The sequence below is a fragment of the Ceratotherium simum genome, chromosome 21 (assembly GCF_057802395.1).
Source record: "Ceratotherium simum simum isolate JZ-2026a chromosome 21, ASM5780239v1, whole genome shotgun sequence".
NCBI lineage: Eukaryota > Metazoa > Chordata > Mammalia > Perissodactyla > Rhinocerotidae > Ceratotherium > Ceratotherium simum.
In genome coordinates, this window is record NC_141920.1 from 21,782,000 (window position 1) to 21,803,286 (window position 21,287).

The 21,287-nt window shown below is 48.0% G+C and overlaps 1 long non-coding RNA gene and 3 other non-coding genes across 7 annotated transcripts; all 4 read right to left on the reverse strand.

Moving 5' to 3' along the window:
• Positions 1–10,454: 10,454 nt before the first annotated feature.
• Positions 10,455–16,601, reverse strand: LOC106801774 (uncharacterized). 4 transcript variants are annotated; one of them, XR_015555591.1, is made up of 7 exons: positions 16,453–16,601; positions 15,668–15,812; positions 14,440–14,592; positions 13,776–13,855; positions 12,522–12,595; positions 10,882–10,992; positions 10,455–10,796 (listed from the first exon to the last, which is right to left on the reverse strand). It is a non-coding gene; the product is annotated as an uncharacterized LOC106801774 (long non-coding RNA). The 4 variants fall into 4 exon arrangements; XR_015555589.1 differs by having other exon boundaries at positions 12,478–12,595; XR_015555590.1 differs by having other exon boundaries at positions 12,478–12,595; positions 13,771–13,855.
• Positions 11,724–11,857, reverse strand: LOC147914223 (small nucleolar RNA SNORA71). Its single transcript, XR_015555688.1, has one exon. It is a non-coding gene; the product is annotated as a small nucleolar RNA SNORA71 (small nucleolar RNA).
• Positions 13,063–13,195, reverse strand: LOC147914224 (small nucleolar RNA SNORA71). Its single transcript, XR_015555693.1, has one exon. It is a non-coding gene; the product is annotated as a small nucleolar RNA SNORA71 (small nucleolar RNA).
• LOC147914225 (small nucleolar RNA SNORA71) lies at positions 14,986–15,117 on the reverse strand. The gene has a single exon (XR_015555690.1). It is a non-coding gene; the product is annotated as a small nucleolar RNA SNORA71 (small nucleolar RNA).
• Positions 16,602–21,287: the final 4,686 nt, after the last annotated feature.

Below are 21,287 nucleotides of genomic sequence, written 5' to 3' on the forward strand. Positions count from 1 at the left end.
GTTAACTGAATAGCTGCATGAGAGGTCTGTTGTCTGTACCCAATTTTTCTCTCTTTTTCTTTCTTTTTTAATTGTGCAGAACTAGCTTGGGACAGATAACAGTTGAGAAGACCCACTTCTGTTTGTCCTGAACCTAACACAATACTGGCATAGTATAGGTACTCAGCGAACATGTGTTGGTTGGGTGGGGAGGTGAATGGATGCTGGATGGAAGGTTCATTGGCTGAGCATTGAACCCACTTTCTTGCTGCTACTGTTACGTCTTAGTGAATAATATCCAGTGGCTCGTGGTAGTAATATCGTTAGACCTAGGTAAGAGGTCCCCTGCCCCAGATGCTGTGCCTCAAGGAGTACTGCACTTTGGATTGTTATTCTTCAAAATTTTCTAAGTACCCTTCCAAGGCCAACAATGCCATCTTGGTAGGGTGCACCAATCCAGACTAGGCCCCACATGGGTCTTGTTTGCCAGAAATTTCTACCTTGAAATTTTCTAAGGCTCACTCCAGTGGTTAGGACTGGCCAGAACCAGAAGTGCCATCCAGGCGAGGTGACCCAGTCCCAGACCAAGTCCGTCCCTTGTGGGTTTCATTCTCTGTTTCTTCTCTTTGAAGAGCTCTTCAACCCTCAATCCTCCAGCCCTCTCTCACTTATGTGTAGGGTTGACCAGATGCCCTGAGGAGCTCCAGGACTCATGTTTTGGAATCATACTGGACGTCATGTGCCAGTATGATGGCCATGCTCTGGTTCCAGGAGGACAGCATGGCAAGGAACTCACTCTTGCTAGCTGGTGTGGTATTTCTTTCACCAGCTTGTGTGAGATTGGGCTGCCAAAATGGTGTTGGCATGCTGATTTGGTTGACTCTCACTCACATTGAAACCAGGGTGAGTTCAAGACTCTTAGCTACCAACAGACCACTGCGGACACTTGGGCTTGACATGACACCCAACGCCTGGGCGTTGGCTCGTACCTTTCTGCTCAGACGACAGTGCCACTCTGACCTGCTGCAGCAGGGGTGTTGGGGGAAAGGGGCTGCAGGCACTCTTTACTCTGTGTACTCCGCAGTCCCTTCCCCAGCTGGCCCCCAGGACAGTCCCTCACCCTCTTTGGCAGGAGAGGCCATGCCTATCTCCTCCAGGGACTTTTGAGACATTGTTCCACAATGCAGTGTCCTCTTCCCATTGGTATACTTTCTTGCCTCCAATCGATGTGATGACATGGTGCTCTTATCTGTCTTAAGCCATAGAGAATAAGGGATGGCTATATCGTGTATGAATGGGACTTCTCTTCTCACTCTGCTCACAGGCCCCTTTCCTGAGCAACCTGTGATGGTGGCATGTGCAAGGCAGGAGTGTGGTCAACATTGAAAACAGTCACACTTCAGAAATGCAGTAGTTATGGCCTAAAAGTCTCAAGATGTGATTGGAAGTTGTGTTGGTCTATGTTTATGAAACAATATTCCAAATGGTAAATTTAAAGTGACCAGAAAATAATTATCATTCACATTTTCCAGCATACTCTGGTAAGATTTGTATTTGTAGTTCTCATCAATGAGGCACAGGAAAAATCTTTGAGTCATTGGAAGCTAGTACACAGGGACTACCCAGGGATGATACAGCATCGTGAGTAATGATATACCCAGCATTAAATAAATGTATTAGAGAACTACAAAGTTAAAAAGATCTATATTGCTTCAATACTAACAGGTTCCAAACAGCATACATTTTTTCTGCAGTGGGAAATATGAAGTTAAACAAGAATGGTATATTTTACAATAAAAAACATGAAGAGATGGCTCCTGGACTTGAACAGGAAGGGATGGTGTCTGGATACTACCAAGAATCTTCATGTGCATTGATAGGACAATAAATAAAGTCCCAGTACCTCTTCTCTACCCGTTATTCTAAATCTCCGTCAATAAGTCACTGTACTCCTCATGGGCCTATGAATTTTGTAATACATTTTTAAGCAAATTGTACATATATAGACAAGGGCCATGCAAAAAAATATTTGCCCAAGGCCTTGCACATACTAGGACAGCCTTGGCTGGTGTCCTCCTCTTCACCCTATAGCCTCCTCCAGCTCCCCTTAGCTCCCTTCCTCTACTCTTGAGAGCACCATTTTCCAGGCAGTCATAATTGACAACCTGTGCCCCCACTGGCTCATGACCCAGAATGTCCCCTCCAATTAAAAGATCCAATTCACAAATATACTTCTTCTCCTGCCTGGAGGGAGTGTGCCTGCTTTTTTATTTTTAATACCAGGAAGTAAACTTAGTGACCAACAAGCAAGCCACCGAGAATGGACTGTTGTCTGAATGCCAAGAGTTAAGGCTGTCACAACGTGTTTCTTTTGAGACCTCAACATGCTGCCTGTTTGCTGGAATCCCTAGTTAAGTAGGCCAGTGTCATAGATGGGAAGGTCAACCCGGATAAGCAGAATGCCCACGGTGCCTCATGCAGGCCCTCCATGGTATACCTTAGGGACTGGCCGTTTGGGGCAAGTTAAGGAAAAAACTTGGGCTTTTAGCCAGGATGCACTGGTGACAGAAACCTAACTTAAGCTAAAAAAAAAAAAAAAAAAAAGAAATATTTATTGGAAAGCTTAGGTAATCAAATGATGGGGAGAGCAGAGGTCAAGCTGTGCCTCCAAGACAACAAACACCAGGGACTAGAATCCCACTGGGACTCCCTGCCCTGCATCTCTGCCTCTTGCTGTGTATGAACTTCTGACTTCACACTCACTCTAGTTTTTGCATACAGTGAGAGACACACGCTGGGTTTATCCTGGGGCACATCTCCATGCATCTTGCACTGAGGGTAGGAAGGGCTGCCACATATGGTCGTGCACTGTACAACTCGTGGGAGCCATTCACATCATAGTCTATAGTTGGGAAGCAGAGATGCTGGGGATGCTTGATTGAACCAATGCCATGGAAAATGCTGGACTTAAAAGGATGGGTTTTCCTAGCACATCCTTCTCTGGCTGGACAAGGGTGGCCCTTGACCAGCCCATTCCAAGGGAGTTCAGGGAATCCCACCCTAATGCTAATAAAGCTGCCAGGAAATAGCTCAAATGCAGCGGTTCTGTGAAGCTTTGTATTCCCAGGCTTGACTCACATCAAGCAGAAGAGAGTTAAACCTGTAACAGCAGATACACGTACAGGGTCTTTTAGAAATGGTGAGAGGTTTACAGGGAGTGTGGTACCTTCTGAAAAAGGCAGCACTTAATGGCAACACTTGTGACATAGAGCAGACAAACTTCAGTTACCTAGAAATTAAAGAAAAAAAAAGGTTTAAACTATATTCTTGTGTGACTTGTTTTACTATAGAAAACCTGTCTGTCTTGGATTTGGACAGGACAGTATTTTTTTTTTTAATTATAAAACTCTTGCCCCAGACAAAAAAGTGTTTCTAGCAGATCTAAATTATTCCTAACATAAAGCCTGGTTTCCTTCAACACCTGTGACAGATATCACAAATGCAGCTTATTTCACAAAGCTAGGGCGAGGAAAACATCTCATTCTTTTTCTGTGTAGAATCTAATATAATCTCTTCTGTGCTTCCACTGTTCTGAACTGGTGGGCCATTCATCTCAGTGGTTGCAGGGGTTCTGATGCTCTGAGGGTTCTGCTAACGTCCTGGAGGAGTGCCAAAGACCAAACACTGGGGAGAAACCCTCTGACTCCTGTCTACACTGGGCAGTGCAGGTAAGTCTCCTTGTGACGAGTTTCATGCTCCATTACTGGTGGGAAATTCCCAACGAAAGTATCTGAGGTTATAAACATCTCCTATGTACTGCTTAGCTGCATTCCACGAGTTTTGATATATAGTATTTTCATTATCATTCAAGTCTAAGTATTCTCTAAAGTTTGTTCTGTTTTTATGTGTCTTTCTGTTGTAGGCACATATTGTAGTCTGATACTGATGCACTGGTGTTTGAGAATTGCTTCGCAGCCTACAACGTGATGAACGTTTGCAAATGCTCCAACGTGCTTGAGAAAAATATATACTCTCTCACTGTTTGGCAAAGATTTCTAAATATGTTTTCTAAAATATCTATTAAAATCAAACCTATATTCCAAAGACTAGAGTATGGAAAGGGAAAAATAGTAACTTGACAGTGGAGAAGTCTGGTCTGGCAGTCACCACATTAACCAGGTAATCAAAGTTAATATCATTGGTGATAAGTCATGTTGATATCACGTGCCCCCTGATGTGATGTGATGAGAGGGGCACTTCACCTCTGTGATATTCTTCCCCAAAACCCATAACCCAAGTCTAATCATGAGAAAACAGCAGAAAAACCCAAATTGAGAGACATTCTACAAAATACCTTACCAACACTCTTCAAAACTGTCAAGTCCATGAAAAACAAGGAAAGACTGAGAAACTGTTTCAGATTGGGGGAGATTAAGGAGACTTGATGACAAAATGTAATGTGGTATTCTGGATTGGATCCAGAAAATGGACGAAAGTGGGGAAACTGGTGTAACCCAAATAGAGTCTAGAGTTCACTTAATAGTAATGTACCAACATTAATTTCTTAATTTTGACAAATGTACCATGGTTACATAAGGTGCTTATTAGGGGAAGCTGGGTGAAGGGCGTATGGGAATGCTCTGTACTAGGTTTTTAACATTTCTGTAAATCTAAAATTATTCCAAAATAAAAGGTTTATTTTAAGAAGTCAAGCTATTACCTGTATTGTTCAAACCTCCTAGTAAAAAAAAAGGTGTGTGTGTGGGGGGGGTCTGCTTCCACTTCTCTAAAAACTTCTACCTTTGAGCCTTCAATCCCAAAGTCCCCAAGACAAGAAAACAAACACTAAACTTGGCCATCCTCTTGATATGTTGCAGAAGAACTTTTAATAAATAATAATAGGGGTCAATAATTTAACAATGAATCAGGGCATCTGCTATACCAAGAGTTTTCACACATCACTGTTTAATCTTCACCACATCCCTCGAAAGGAGGTAACTGAGGCCCAGAGAAGTTGAAACTTGTCACCCAAGTCACCCGGCTGGGTTTGACCAGGTCTGTGTGACTCCGAAGCCAGTGCTCTTATACCCCTCCGGGCTGCTGCCCTAATCCTCAGGGCCGCATGCCATCCACACTGGCCATCTTGGAGCTCCTCCCCGCATCCCCCAAGCTGCTTTTGCACTTGGACCACTCCTCCTTTGCCCAGTTAATTCTGCTTCCTCGGGGAGACCCTCTCTGACCCCCAAGAGGTCAGGTGTCCCTGTTTAGTCTCGCAGCAACTTCATTTGGTGTCCATAGCGTTTCTTACTCTTTTTAATGATTTCTTCATTTGTAGGTTACTTGTTTATCATGAGGGGACTGTGAGCTGATAACTGTCTGTGTTCACTGGTGTGTGTTCCCAGTGCTTAGCACAGAGGCTGGCACTTAGTAGGTGCTCAACAAACAAGTAGTGACAGACTGAATGAACAAACTCTGGGCACACTAAGGTTGTCTCCAGTAGGCGGGGCTTGTGCTGGAGAAGCACTATGGACTTGGCATCCTGCCTCCAGAAGGCTCTGGAACATGAAGTGAGACTCCATCAGGTACACCTGGTATATACCCAGCCCCACTCTGCCAAGATGGGGAAGAGGAATACCAGAGAATGGGGGACCCAGGCTGCAGCAGATTCTTTCAGCCCCTACAAGATGCAGCAGCCTTCCTGTAAAGGAGGCATCCTCGCATCACTCTCCTTTCATGGAATTAGCCTTGAAGCCCTCATCATCTAGGTCTATGCTGTCCAATAATGTAGCCACCAGCCACATGAGGCTACTGAACATTCGAAATGTGGCTAGTCTAAACCGAGATGTGCTATAAGTGTAAATATACACCAAATTTCAAAGACTTAGTTTGGGAAAAAAATGTAAAATATTTCATTAATAATTTTTTACATTGATTATATGTTGACATGACAATTTATTTTATGTAGTAGGTTAAATAAAATATATTACTAAAATGTATTTTATCTGCTTCTTTTTAGTTCTTTAATGTGGCTACTAGGAAAATTTTAAATTATATATGTAGGTTGCATTATGTTTCTATTGGACAGTGCTCTTTTGGACTATAAGACCCACGAGGCCCTTCAGTTTTGTTCAGAGCTGTATGCCCAGCATAGAGCAAGGCCCAGCACATAATGACTGTTCTGTAAATACCCAGAGTGTGAATTAACAGAATTTATTATCTATATACTTGTATGTGATCCCCTTGAAGGCAGAAATTTTCTTATTCATCATTGTATCCCTATTCTCAACACAGTGCCTAATAAATATTTTTTGAATGGACAAATGAACCTTCATTCTTTCAGCTTTCTGTTCTCCTGGCTTGATTCTGCTATATAACTCCCACCAGCTGCTTCACCAGGGCCTCTGGTACCATGCACTGATTTTCTAATGGGATCATGGCTCTTCATAACCCTAATCCTGGTTTTCGGGCCACCTAGGTAATACCCTACAAAGGTTTCCTCAAGCTCAGAAGACCTAGGATGACTCTTGCTTCAGACATAACAGTAATGAGAGGGACAAGATATTTTGGCGTTAGCTGAAACAAGCCTCTTTTCTCTGTACATCTCAGGTTCACAAGTTCAATCCTCAAGACTGTTGATTAAGTTGGGGAATATTTTAGGAAGACTGGATAATAGGCAATAATTTGAAGCAGATGGAGGGAATAGTAAAATATCCTAATTTCCAGTACAAACAAGCATCTGACAGCCTGGTATGCTCATGCTATTTATGAAATCAGCCTGCAACATTTTTCACTACTTAATACTCCAGGAAATGGAAAACCAGCTGAGCCACTCATTAGAAGTGAGACAGGTCCCTTCATTTTTCTGAGACTGGGTTTCCTCATTTATAAAATGGAGGATAATTAAATCTACCTCACTGGGTTGTTGTGAAGATTAAATGAGGTAATTATATATGCAGGCTTACTTAGTACAGTGTATGGCATTTAATAAAATTCAATCAATGGTAGCGATGATTAACACCAGCCCCACTGGGATGTCTGCAAATTAGCAAAGAAGAAGGTATTCATGTTATCACGTTAAGAGATGAGTCTGTCATAATGACATTTTGTATTTGTTCTTCATTTTGACTATCAACATGCTAGATGTGCTCATCAAATAAAAATAGCCGACATTTACTGAGCACTCAGTATGAGGCAGGAACTGTGTTACGCATTTAACATGCATCATCTTATTTAATCCTTACTATTTGAGGTAGGTGCAATTCTGATGGTCAAACTACAGAGCCAGAAACTGAGGCTCAAGGGGGCTAAAGAACGTGCTCCAAGCCCCATAGAAACTAGGGAACATCAGAATTCAACAGGCTCTTAATGATTTCACTAGGCTGCTTCCCAATACAGGCAGAGTTAGGTGTCCTGGTGACATGACAGTCGTAGTCATAGGGGCGGAGGGGCCTCAGTGAGCTATTCCTCATGCACACTGTCAAGGCCACCACTGGCTTTATTCCTCATCCTTAAATGATGATTAGCTCTTTGCATGTGTCAGTCACTATGCTGGTAAGTAACACCATTTAGACTATTATGAGCAGAGATTCATTTAGCTCCCTCTAGTAACGGCACAGTGGTGGTGAATGTAAGGTCTCTTATAGAGAAAAGGAAGACAAGAATTTTGGTCACTTGGCCACACCTTATAAAAATTCAGGGAAAACTGAACTCTCAGCCGTCGTGGCAAGTCTGAGTGCTGCTCATAGCCAAGCCTTGTGGAGTATGAACATGATTTGGAAATTGGAATATCATCCTCCCCCCATAAGAGTTCTAGAAATGGTTCTCTCACCTGCAACAGGAGCTCAATGCTCTGCACCTTTCGACTCTGCTGTTAAAGAAACTCAATTCCTCTGTCCCTTCCTGTTTCTATTCCTATAACCAATTACTCAGGCTCTTAACATATTCAGAACTTCCCAAGAGAAAAACCTTCCCGGTTTGGTTACCACTGCTCTTGATCCTAGACCAAGGTCATGAGTTAGGCCTATCAAGGTCACGGGTTAGGCCTGCCCTTGAGTGACTGTGCTTAGTCCACCAAGCTGTGATTGTGGGGGGGGAGGGCTGCAGAGCTGACAGGTGCAGAGCCTGCCCTCATGGCATGCACAGCCTGGTCTGACTAGCTAATCCCAACTTGATCTGGCTCCACCCTCACCACATAGCAGACGTTCATAGTCAGGTGCAGCCCTGCAGTGGCCTTGGAGGCCTCTTGTCTGCCCGTTCCCTGAGTCCTTCTCTAGCATACTACACGTTTTAGTATTTGGTTTATGGTATGTCTTTGACGTCTAAAATGTGAGCACCATAAAGGCGGGGGTTCACTCTTTTGCCTTTTGTTTACCAGTTCCTAGAATTGTGCCTGCACATAACTGGCCCTTGATATGAATGAAGGAGAGGCAGGGAATCCAGTCTGGGGGGAGGTTTAGCCAATGAAGGCTTCCGGAAGGAAGTGACACCAGCTGTCAGGGGAGCGTCTGAAATGGAGGATGCACACAGGCCAGGGAAAGGAGAGCATGTTCAAGAACTTTAAGTAGTAGTGTGGCTGGGGCCTATGGTGCTTGTGGGGAGTGAGGCACGAGATGAGGGTGGACAGGCAGACCACGGGCAGTGAGGAGGGCCCTGCATGTCACCCTTTGAGAATGGGAACTCCATGCGAGGGTGGCAGAGGGCAGGGGAGGGCAGACCTAACAGGCTGGGCCAGGGCTGAGGATCATTTACAATCGGAAAGTGAACAAGTTAATGATTGAGAAGAGCTGTCCTTCACTGAGTGCTTATCGTGGGCCAGGGGCTGTGATAAGCACCTCTCATGCCTTACTTCACTGACCCCCACATCCAGTCATTATGCTGGATGCCATGGAAACAGGGCAAGCAATGAGTGAAACCTTCACCAATTGACCATCTGGCTGATTAGGAAGGAAACTTGGGTGACCTTGGGTGGAGCCACAGTAAGTGATCCCTCCTCTAGAGCTGAGACTCCCCTGCCCGCCCCTATTTCACCAGCCACGGCCCTCTCGCCTCTTCCCTTCCCAGCACTCCGCCATTGTCCCCTCCTATAGGGCGAAAGGACATCAGGGACCCCCAGGATACAGGACTGAGGTGAGGGTCAAGAAAACTGTGAGAGAATAAACAGAATAAAGGGGATGTGAACGAGGTACGGATGCTGCTACTGAAAGCTGACGGGAAACTGCTGAGCAATGAGTGGACGGTATTGTTGAAGAGAGAGGTCTGCGCATGTCAAGGCAACAAGCAACTGGAAAACTTCACTGAAAAGGAAGAAGCTTTGGCCATGTTGGGAAATGCATTCGTTTCTCACTAGGGGACTAGGGCCATGGTTGGATGAACTGGCACAGAGGAGCTGGAGTAGGTGGGAGATCTTCAAAAAGCAAATGGGAGATGTCGGATGGTTCCTGGGGAGGAGTTAAGGAGAAATAAAGACCTCTGCTGGAACTGGTGGGCAGAGGAGGCCCTTCAGCTCCCAAGAGCGCCTCCCACTGAGAGGCCATCAAGGTGCTGAACTCACGCAGGCGGGCCTGACCACCTGCTCTCTACCTCAGCCCCTCAAGGTGATTTCAATCTCAATGAAAGGAAAGGACAATCAACCCCTCCCTCTCCACCACGGCCTTTGTGAGCGTTTTTCTATGTGGACTGCACCTGCAAAATGAGGACAGAGAGTTGGGCTGGCCCCGTGGCTTAGCAGTTAAGTGCGCGCTCCCCTGCTGGCGCCCCAACACACCGCTTCTCCGGCCATGCTGAGGCCGCGTCCCACATACAGCAACTAGAAGGATGTGCAACTATGACATACAACTATCTACTGGGGCTTTCTATGTGGACTGCACCTGCAAAATGAGGACAGAGTAACGCATGCCCACAGGGTGGTGAAGCACGTCATTGCCAATGTTGTTACTGAATGTAATTCCCAAAGAGCAAATCCACCTCACGATAACAGTAACAGGAACACCAATTCCTGGCCTTTGCCTACCACAGCCCCTGAGTTCTCCCAAGGGCAGCTGTTCCTCGTACACCCCACTCCCACCCTTGCTCAAAACCATCGCCCTAAATCCACCCAGTGTGCTTTCACCCCCAGAGCTCAGGGCCCTCCTGCCTTCCTCGAGGACTTCAGCCACTGACTCTCTAAGTCCACCCCACCTTCATCCTCTTTTCCAAAGCCCCGGCCCAAATGTCCCTCAGCCAACTCAATTCTAACAGTTCCCTCCTCTCCTAAACCTGAACTCCTCAGAAGCACTTGGGATTGTTCAACCCCTAATCTAAATTCCTCATCCCACCTCCTAGCCCCTAGGTCAAGGCTTTGCAGTGTGCTAAGTGGGAAGTCTTAATGAATGAAAACTGGAAGATCTGCCCTGTGACCCACTTTCTCTACATCAGCCCTGCCAGCACATGGAGGTATTGGCTTAAAAAAATAAGAAAAACACAAAAACAAGCAGGAAGGCAGTTACAAGATTTATTGGGGGGCAAGAGGACAAGGATGCACAGCACAGAAAACTCTCGGTTCTAAAAATTTACACCAGAGTACGCAGGGGGACACAGAGGCCACTGGATGACCTGGCCCAGATGAAAGGAAACCAGTCTTCTTGGTCCACGACACTCTGTGACACTGCTGGGGAAGGGCAGAGCCAGCTCTGGACATAATCCCTGAGACCCCACTCACGCTGAGGGAAAAGTCCTCCTCTGTCGTGCTGAGGCAACAGGGTAAGAAGGTCTGGCAAGGCATCACGTGGCAGCATCACTCTTCACTCTGCTGCAGTGTCCACGATCAACCCCAAAATAACCTACCAGAGAAAGTCAACAAGGCCAGCAGCTTGGCATTTCCATCTCAGAAACGCAGGCCCACTTAGCCCCTCGGCATTAACTCACCGCAAGGAGGCCTCCCCAGGAGAGCTCGACCCAGGTCAGCATCCTGAGAGGGCGAGTGCCTCCACCGCCTTGAGGCTTCCTCCAACAATGTCCAGACCCACAGCAGTGCCCCTAGAATGACGAGGAGGCCACAGAGCAGGGGGTCATGATGAGTGTTTGGTCTCCAATGTTATCTCATCTCTCTTCAAGCTGACATCAGTGAGAATGCCCCCAATTAATCAGGGATGAGTTGCCAGGTTTTTTTCCACACTAAACCCCGCTCAAAAGAGAATCTCAATGCTCCCAGAGAAGAGTCAAAATGAACACGGCCTTAAAAAAACAGGCCTTTTCAGGGCAACACAGCAGACGCGGTAACTGACAGAGCTCCTCCCACTGAGGCCCCAGCCAACATGTTGGGAGGGAAGGACGCCACCTCAGCAGCTGGCCCCCCACACTGTCATTACCTGCCTGCACATCCATCTCACGCCGGTGCTCATGAGGCACTCATGCTCACTCAGCTTCCAAGTCGTCCTCATGTTGCTGCCCCCTCTCGAATACCTTCCTATCGCCTATCACATCCCACCCCTTCAAAGGCCTGCCCGGGTCCACCACCTCCAAAAAGCTGCCTCCCTTTGAAAATCTTATACCATCCAACACTGCACTTAATCATTATGCATAATTCATCCTGGCCCCTTACACCCCCTAAGGTACCTAAACCTTGACACAGACATAGCCCGGCTCGGGTAACAGGAGGCCAAGCCAAGAAAGGCCAAGCTAAGAAGTCTCCTGTCATTGACTCTCGCCCAGCAGCCCACAGTGCCTGCCCTTCCACAGAGTGGAAAGCACTGCTGGAGAGGCGGGCGTGTGCGAAAGCGCCAGCATTTGAAAGGGACGGGTGTGGACCCTCCAAATACGGGAAACTGCTTTCAACAATTCCTCTCCCTGCATTAGCAACGACCAGAGCACAGACAGCCCGTGATCACTTTTGAATGCAGGTGTGTACAAGGGCAGAGAGAGATCTAGGAAGAGAAGCAGGCGCCAGCAGCCTGAAGAATAAGTTGAGTCTGGGAAAACAACCCAGCCGAGCACAGGACCCCGGGAATGGCCATTCTTTCCTGCGAAAGCCCCATAGAACCTCCCTGCCAGTCAAAGAGAAGCCACTTAGGGCAAAAACATTGGGAAAATATTAAGGTTGAAAACGATAGGAATCATGTGGGTGTAAGTACCACAAAAGTCACCTCTCATAGCTTTGTTTTTCAAATGAAGAAAAGAAGGTTCTGAATAGGTCACTGGCTAAAATAGCAGCAGAAGGGGGTTCAAACCCAGCACAGTAGTCTCTGATGCCTAGGTCCACCCGTTTTCCATGACAATAGGCTTCTGCTGACACTCCAGGGAGGGAGGGCAGATACCCCAGACAGTTCTCATTACCCAAAGGGGACTCCGGAGGCCCCAGCCCTGCAGCAGCTGCTGAAGACATGTGAAGGGCCAGAAGTGATCTAGGTTGCCTGGGGCTGGGGTGGTGACTGAATCTGGGGACTCGTGGACGATACCTTCATCTCAACTCTCAGCTCCCCTACATCTTTACCGAAAGCCCATGGGATACAAACATGACTATACCGGATGCAAGGAACTCCAGAGAATGGACCCTCTAGAGATCTTACGTCAAGAACACTGAGGTCTAGAATGTTCCTGACATGACAACTCCCGTGATCGCCTCCGCACACAATGGATTCATCTGAAATAGAAAGAAGCCACGAATGAGCACCTGACTTCTCCCTGCTCACAGCAGGCCACAGTCGGCATCAGGAAAGGGCTTAGCACGGTAGTTACCAGTTAGTAAGCATTCCACAGACGTCAGCTGTTATTATTTCCAGAACAGACCCACTATTTCCTCATAAAAAGGATGGTAGTTAACTCTAAAGAGGGAGACAGTGGGTGGCCCATGGTAGGGTGGCCAACACTGATTAACATGTAATTAATCAGTGACAGGCTGAAAAGGATGCCAAGGCCAGGTGTGTGGGAGTGTGCCACGGCTGACTCACAGCAACTGAGTTGGGCATGAAGAGGGAACTTAAGCAACACACATAACCTGGTTCCCAACAGCAGGGGCAGGAAGTGAAAGCCCCAACAACGACACCAATGCACATACGACAGCCCCCAAGGCCCTGGAGGCCCAAGGTGTGTGTAGAGGAGAAGGAGGAATGTGGAAAAGCTCCCGGAACTGGAAGGTAAAGATGTGGACCCTCCAAACACGGGACAACCCTTTCTATGTTTCCTCTGCCTGCACTACCAATGAGCAGGACCTGGGCGGCCATGATCACTTCCAAATGCAGGGGCAGAAAAGGACAGAGGGCTTGCTGAAAAAGGAGGCAACGGCAGAGGTCTGGAGGAGTCAGTCTGACCGAGCACAGGACCCAGTAATTGCTTCTAATCCTGCAAAAAAATTCCTTCAGCTCGGCCCAGACAGGAGAGGAACGGGAGGACACCTCTGAAAGAAAAGTGATGGAGTTCTTAGGTTGTAAAAGACCAAGGCTACGTGATCCTAAGAAAAATGGCCTCATTGTATTCCTGCTTTCTGAAGGATGAAACCCGGGGATAAGAGAAGGTCCCAAAGCTAAGAGGAGGCAGAGAAGCGACTGGGACCCGGTACAGGTGAATATGCCAAAATCCTTCCTGCTTTCGATTCAGACATTCTAATGCCAACATATCAATCTGAGGAAGGGCTCCCTAAGGGCTCTCAGAACCAAGCAATAAAGACGAACCAGATGCATTCTCAAAGGCCACAGAGGGTAAAACTGAGGGCCAGGACAAAGCCACGCTCATGTCTCCTCTACTTCCCAGAGAACATCACACCCAGGGAACCTGCATGCACCTGTGGGATGCAAAGCCCCAGATCTCCAGAGGACAGACCTCACCTCGGGAGCACTGTGGTCCAGCTGCTTCCTGACACGATGGAGACACCTCTCAAGGGCCCTTCTGTACCGAGCTGCCTCCTCTGCAATAAACAAGAAGCCCTGGATAAGCAATCTAGATGTCACCTGGACACCACACGTCCTGGGAGGCACACACAGAGTATATGGCACCGTAGCTAGCTGTTTCACAAATGTGGGCTGTTGTTACTAACCCAGAAGCCGCACCATTTTCTCATGAACAGGAAAGAAGTTTACAGCTCCACATGGGACAATAGATCATCTGTGGCAAAGAGGGTTTTTCAGATCATCTTTCATGCAAACTCTGATGAAACTGAAGAGGTTCTGGAAGCCGGATCTTGAACAGGATGTAAAATCCAGGACAGGTGGGAGTGGGCAGCACTGGACAGGCAGTGCCCAGCATGCATGAGGAGGGCATGGGGCAGCAGGACCTCAGGTCACCTGTGAAGGTGAGGTCTGGTTTCTATTTATACCAGCCTGGTCCAATTTCAGTACTGCTCTGGTTCCTGCCACCAGAACCGCAGGCCATGGGCAAAGTCCTCCCGTGGTGGCCGGGGCTCCATCTCATGCCAAGGGGCCTCCAATGGATAAGTACTTCAAGGGATAAGAGCAATTCCAAGAGGAGGGAACATAGAGTAAGCACCCTCACCTCCACCTGGCTGGCTGGCTCATGTGTAGTCTTTCTCAGATCTTCCATGTGATGAGCCATGCCACCTTACAAGATGTGTCTCTCCTTTTCTTCTCTCCTGCTGTGCATTTGTTCCGCAGCTCCTGAACGCTGGACACCTGCCAGGCGCTGGGCCTAAGGAGAGGTGAGACTAAGACACTGACCTCAAGATCAGAGCCGAGAGGGGCAAAAAGACAAGAAAACCAACAATTTCCATAAAGTATGATTAGTGCCCTCATCTCACGTCAAGCCACTTCCCAGACTATATCACACCAGGAAACATGCTCGACTAAGGACCTGGAAAAGGGAGAGAAGGGAGGCAGAAGTGGCTTCCTGGAGGGAAGCCCTTGGAGAGAAATAACCCAGTTAGTGGCTCCACAACTAGCCCCTCGCTCCTTGAGACACAGCCCATGCTTTATCCTCCTTTTTTAAAGCCTCACAGAAACCAGCATTGAGCCTCACACACAGAGTGCTTAATAAGCTGGACCTGGGTGACGGGGGGGCATCTAAAAGGTGGGAGGGAGCAGGTGTGGGAAAGCGCCAGGGTCTGGAAGGGACGGGTGGACCCTCCAGACACGGAGAAAGGCTTTCAGCACTTCCTCTCCCTGCACCATCAATGACCAGGGCACAGGCAGCCCACCGTCACTTTCGAATGCAGGGGCAGAAACGGGCAGAAGGCGAGCCAGGAAGAGAAGCCCCTGGTAGCCCACTACCCGCCCGGGCAGAGGAAGCGGCCCAGCCAGGCCCGAACCCCGAGCTCTATCATCGCTTCATATCAAGATGCCATCTCCCACCATCAACAGACTCCCCAGGAAGAGCAACTTCTGGTAAAAATGCCTCAATTGTTCATTCACCCCACAAATACCACCTGAGTACCTACTATGTGCCAGGCACTGTGGGCTCAAAAACAGAGAAAAACACAGCCGAGGCCTCTGTCCTTCCAGAGCTCTTGCAGTTTCCCTACTTGAAGAACAGGAGAGCTCAGGAGAATGAAGAAACTTACCCAGGGTCACACGCTAATGAGGGGCTGAGTCAGGATCTGAGCCCAGGCCTTTCTGAGCCCACACCCAGCCCCATCTTCTCCACCAGGCCCCTCCTGCACAACGCCTTTGTAAGCTCTCAGAACCCTGAGCCCCAGGACCACCCCCTCTGCGGGGCGGCAGGAAGGCACCAGCCCCTGCTCAAGGGGCTCAGGAGCAGCAGCCCTTACCCAGGGGACAGCCTCCTCCCTGGACACAGCGGGGCAGCAGGCAGTGCAGAGCAGGGTCCTGCAGGAGAGACGGGGGCGCTGGCTGATGCAGAGCCCGCAGAGCCGTCCAGGGAAGAGTCTTCCTCCGTCTCGAGAGCCGCAGAGCCTAGGCAGGGACAAGCATGGGGAAGGGGCTTTAGCGAAAGCAGGGGGCAGGAATCCAGACTCTGCCCCTCGGGGGCCCTGGGAGCGTCCTGAATTTAAGGCTCCGTCAACCGGTCTGTAAAATGGAGGTTTTAACACTTTCCTTTAAACGTTATGGAGAGAAAATGAGTTAAGGGTCTTTGCAGGAACCGACGAGCGGCCTTGGGGGATTAAATGCCAGGAGTCGGAGGAGGAGGTGGGCGGTGAGGATCGGGGGGCTCTGGCGCCCCTCCGGCCCGGGTTCACACCCGGCTCCGCACGACGCCCCGCGGGACCTCGGGCCACGCGTCGCCGAACCCGTTTCTCGCCATCAGGGGACAAGTCCTCCCACCGGGAGGTGAGGGCGGGGGCCGGACGCCCGCCGGCTCCAGAGCAGCGTCGGCCGACCCCACAGGCCCGTTTCTCGAGGGCACGAATCCCGAGAGGTCTACTCGGGCGGAGGGGGCGGGCAGGGAACCGGGAGCGGGCCGGGGCTCGGAGATGACCTCCAGCCGCTCTCCCCTCGGGACCTCAGTTTCTCCTCCTGTGGGGGCAGGGGGTCGCAGCACGGGCCCTGAAGGCCGCCGGAGGGTCCTGTGCGACGTGGTCCCGCAGTGACTCACCCAGGGCGCCAGGACTGTCGGCGGCGGGGTCAGAGGGGACGACGCGGGAAGCTACGGGATAGTTCGGGACAACTCGGGACAGGAGCCCCAAGATCAGGACACGCCCTCCACCCGCCGGCGGAAATGCAGCTGGCGTGCGGGCTGCGGCCTGGAGCCGCGTCTCCCTGGGCTGAACCCGCGCAAGCTGTCCCTTTGCGCCCCCTAGTGGATTGGAGCTGAAAATCTGACCTGCCAAATATCCACGCATCCCTCCATCTTCCCATCATCCCACACATGCATCCATCATTTATCCAGAAAACATGTATAGAGCACCAGCTTGCTTATCCATCCATCCACCCCCCCACCCACCCACCCATCCATTTATCCTCTCATCAATCGGTTCATCTAGATTCCCAGCCATCCAGCAAAATCTACTGAGCAGCCACTTCGTATCAGGGACTGGGCGAAGCATTGGAAATATAATAAAGAAGGCAGATGTGGTTCCTGACTTTGTTGGTTGTATTCTAGCAGCGATAATAAAAAAATGAGTCAGCAAACGCAATTATTAAAAATCATGACAAGTGCTACAAAGGAAATGGGCAAGATGGTATAACGGACAATAACAGTGGGAACCTACTTAGCCAGTGTGGACCTCTCTGAAGAAATGATATTTAATCTAAAACCTGATGGAAAAGAAGGAGCCAGCCATGAGAAGATGGGCAGATTATATTCAGGAATATATGTAAAAAGTAAAACAATGTGAAGATGTTAAGTTCACGGAGGCAGGGCAACAGCGTTTGTCATAGTATGAATCTGTCTCTGCAGTGCCCCCCCATGAACACTACAGGGGAGGACAATTATAATGTCAAATAATGACTAATATTTTTTGAGCACACACAATATTTCAGGCATTTTGATCCATTTAATCATTATACCAATCTTACAAGGTAAACGCTGTTATTATCCATTTTGCTGATGAGGAAACAAAAGCTCAGAAAGTTTAATTAACTTGTCCAAGGTCATGCAGTTAATATGTGTTAAGAACTATGCATGGTCTGAGAGTTAACCCTATTTTCGAGCTAACGAGTTAGCCTGTTATGGTTTCGTGGATGCTGGCAGAGGACGTGAAATTCCTGTGTCAGAGTCCCAGGACTTCATTACTCATGGTAAAGCAAAGAGAGCTTCATGTTCATGTTGGCTCTTATGCCTCACATTCCCATGGGGGTGGCATAGGGCCCATGAGGAATGCCTGCACACACAGTGTGTTACAGTGTTACAGGAGAGGCACACTGAGCTTGCAGAGTTCAACATCTTTAAAGCAAACAGAAGTAAGCCGCCTTTTAGTCTGGGAGGAGACTTTATCTCATCCTTCAAGGTTGCTCACTGCAAAACATATCGTTAAGAAATGGCCCAGGTAAAGAGCAGCCATGGCCTTACATTCTTGGCATACCCAGCAGGAATGTGCATAGATGCTCAGGGCCCATGGTAGACTGCCTTTCCTAACAGTAGGTGTCAGAGTCAAAATTCAAACCAGAAAGCAGTCTTAAGAGCAATTTAATAGGTGCTTGAAAATGTGTTTGATTTAATTTCTATTACTGATCAGAAAAGTTTATTTTGGACTAAAAGGATATTTTCATCATGTGATACAGACCATCATCAGCCAACATTATATTTCATGGTGAAACTTTAAAGGCACTCTCGGAAAAACTAGGACCAACAAACCGCCTATTCTCATATGAATTTGGGTATTAAATGGCTAGGACATCTGTAGTTTTGAGCTATCTACTCCTTCTCCCTGATTTTCTTGTGGCATTTACTCTTCCTGTTGAATTCAGTCTTGTTGGGAATGTCAATGATGATCTCCTGCCTTCCCCTGACAAAGAATTCGACGTGGGACCACAGTTGGGAAAATTATACTTCTTCCTTGATTTTGTATCTCGAGTGTGGGGAAGCGTGGATCCTAAAGGAGCTTGGAGGCTAGCTGTGGAGCTATGAGTAGAGTCAGCCTTCAATAAAGGGGGCTTCTTGAAGATGGTGTACCTTGGTGGGGTTTTGAAAGACTCAAATAGAAAGGAGGAATAGGAAGATGTTCAGGGAAAGGGAGGAAGAGGAAGACTCAGAAGCTAAAGTGGGGGAAGGGCTAGGGGAGTGGATGCGTGTGTTGATATGTGAAGAAGTTAGGGGCTGGATGGCGTAGAATCTGGACATCTCAGTGCATGGCCTGTAATAGATGATCTTCAAATGTTGAGACAAGAGAAGAGAGAGACATTCTCATTGTTGCAACAGGAGCGGGACTCAGTTCTGAAATGTAAGAAAAATTCCATGTGTCCCGGTCTGCTCTTGTCTCCTGAGGGCTTGAAAAATGAGAAAAAGGACAGCTGAATTGATCCAAATAAAGTAAAATCAGTGAAATAACAAGAACAGAAACTAAAATGGTAGAAATGAGCATAACCATATTTAGAGCAACATGACTAAACAATTCTAGGAATGAGAAAGGGGACATAGTACAGTCAGAGCAGAAAGTAGAAAGAGAACAATGTTTGACTTTTCCTTATAAAATTTAAAATTTAAATAAAGGGAATACTTCCTAGAAAATATTTAACAAAATTGTCTTAAGGAAAAATAGAAAACCTGAATAATCTTATAACACTTTTAAAAATTGAACTAGTAGTTAACAACCTTCCCACAAAGAAAACATCATAGGGGCCGGCCCCGTGGCTTAGCGGTTAAGTGCGCGTGCTCCGCTACAGGAGGCCTGGGTTCGGATCCCGGGAGCGCACCGACGCACCGCTTGTCCGGCCATGCTGAGGCCACGTCCCACATGCAGCAACTAGAAGGATGTGCAGCTATGACATACAACTATCTACTGGGGCTTTGGGGGAAAAAAAGGAGGAGGATTGGCAATAGATGTTAGCTCAGAGCCGGTCTTCCTCAGCAAAAAGAGGAGGATTAGCACGGATGTTAGCTCAGGGCTGATCTTCCTCACAAAAAAAAAATAATAAAAAGAAAACATCATAGCTGGGTGTCTTTATAGGTAAGTTCTACAAAGCTTTTCAGCCTTAACAGTCTCCCAGATAATAGAAAAAGAGGGAACAGTTCTCAGTTCACATAATAACCATGATCTGTAAACTAGACAAAGTCAATAAAAGAAAAGTAAATTACAGGCCAATTCACTCTTGAATGGAGATGTAAACATCCTAAAAAAATATTGGCAAATTTCAGGTGGAAGCAGTCTTGGTCAATGGTGACAGGTGGACATAGGACCCAGCTCAGATTCGGCCACCTTCAGGCTCCTCCTTCCTTCCACTGCTGCTACAGGCCCTCCCCACTGCCTCACTGTGTAGGGCCTGCCCAGTGAGCTCACCCGGGAAGCAGCGGGGTCTTGGCTGAGCATCCTGAGCACAGGCAAACCACAGAGACTCTGAGGGGTGACCTGTGCATACTCAACACCTCCCAACCCCCCCATGAGAGGAGAGACCTCTGACAGGGGTGACTCCTCCCAGAGCTACGAAAAGGGTGGAAGCGCCTATCCTTTAGCTGGGAGAGTAAACTTGAGAATTGAGAGTTTGAGTATCAGAGGTCATAGAGCGAAGGGCTGAATTTCTCAGAAGGCCCCTCTACTTCTCGCAAACCTTTCTCTTGTTCTAATAGACCTGCACAGGTTTCCCTGTCCCAGGGTTAATTATCTTCTGCTTGACCTCATGAAGCTTGGGGGAAAAAATTCCCCCAAAATGTTGCCCTTCAGAGACAGTCACAATGGTCTTTATTAGAAGGACCCACCATTTAGGGATTAGAATGGGGATTTTTGAAACCTTCCTCAGGATGGTTGAACATAGAGTCACTCTGCTGTACCAGAGGACATGCTAGGAAAACATCAAGTGTTTTCTGTGTTCAGCCAAGCATCCTCAACACCTCTGCTTCTCAACCAGAGACTAGGACTATCATGTGAATAGTCCTTCCATGAGTTGGGCAGTGCACAACCTACACAACCATATGTAGCAGTTCTGCCTACCCTCAGTGGAAGAGAGTTGGAGATGTGCTTCAGGGCAAACTCAGCACATGTTCCCCCACTGTATGCAAGAAACAGAGGGAATGTGAAGTCAGAAGTCCACACACGGAGAGAGGTGGAGACGCAGGACAGGGAGTCGGTGCAATTCCAGTTCCTGGTGTTTGTTGTCTTGGAGCCCCAGCTCCACCTCTGCCCTCCCCCTTGTTTGATTACATAAGCTTTCTAATAGTGTTTTGTTTTGTTTTGTTTAGCATAAGTTAAGTTTCCATCACCAACACTCCAGCTAAAATTCTGAGTCTTGTGCTTAACTTGCCCCAAATGGTCAGCTGTTAAGATAGTCCATGGGGGGTTTGGCTGTTGCGTGAGGCACTGCGGGCATTTTGCTTGTCCAGGTTGACTTTCCCATCTACTACACTGGCCTACCTGGCTAGGGATTCCAGCAAACAGGGAAGCTTGTTGAGCTTTGGAAATAAATGTGTTGTCATAGCCTTTGTTCCTGGCATTCAGACAACAGGTCTTTCTTGGTGGCTTTCCCTTATTTGCCAGTCAGCTGATGTGTCTGCTGACATTAAAAACAAAACAAAACTGCAGTACATATGCTCTCTGCAAGAGCCAGAAGGGATGTGTGTTTCAAGTGGGTCTTTTGCCAGGAGGGGATGTGTTGGGGGCCTACCTAGGGAGGAATAGGCTAGTGATTAGGTCTGCCTGGACCACGGCTCTCTCAGGAGTGGGCCTGGGGGGCCTGAGGAGGCTGTGGGGAGAAGAGGAGCCACCAGCCACTGGGAGCCACTGGTCATCAAGACAGAACAGTAGCCACAAAAACAGAGCAGGGGCACTGAAGAGCCAA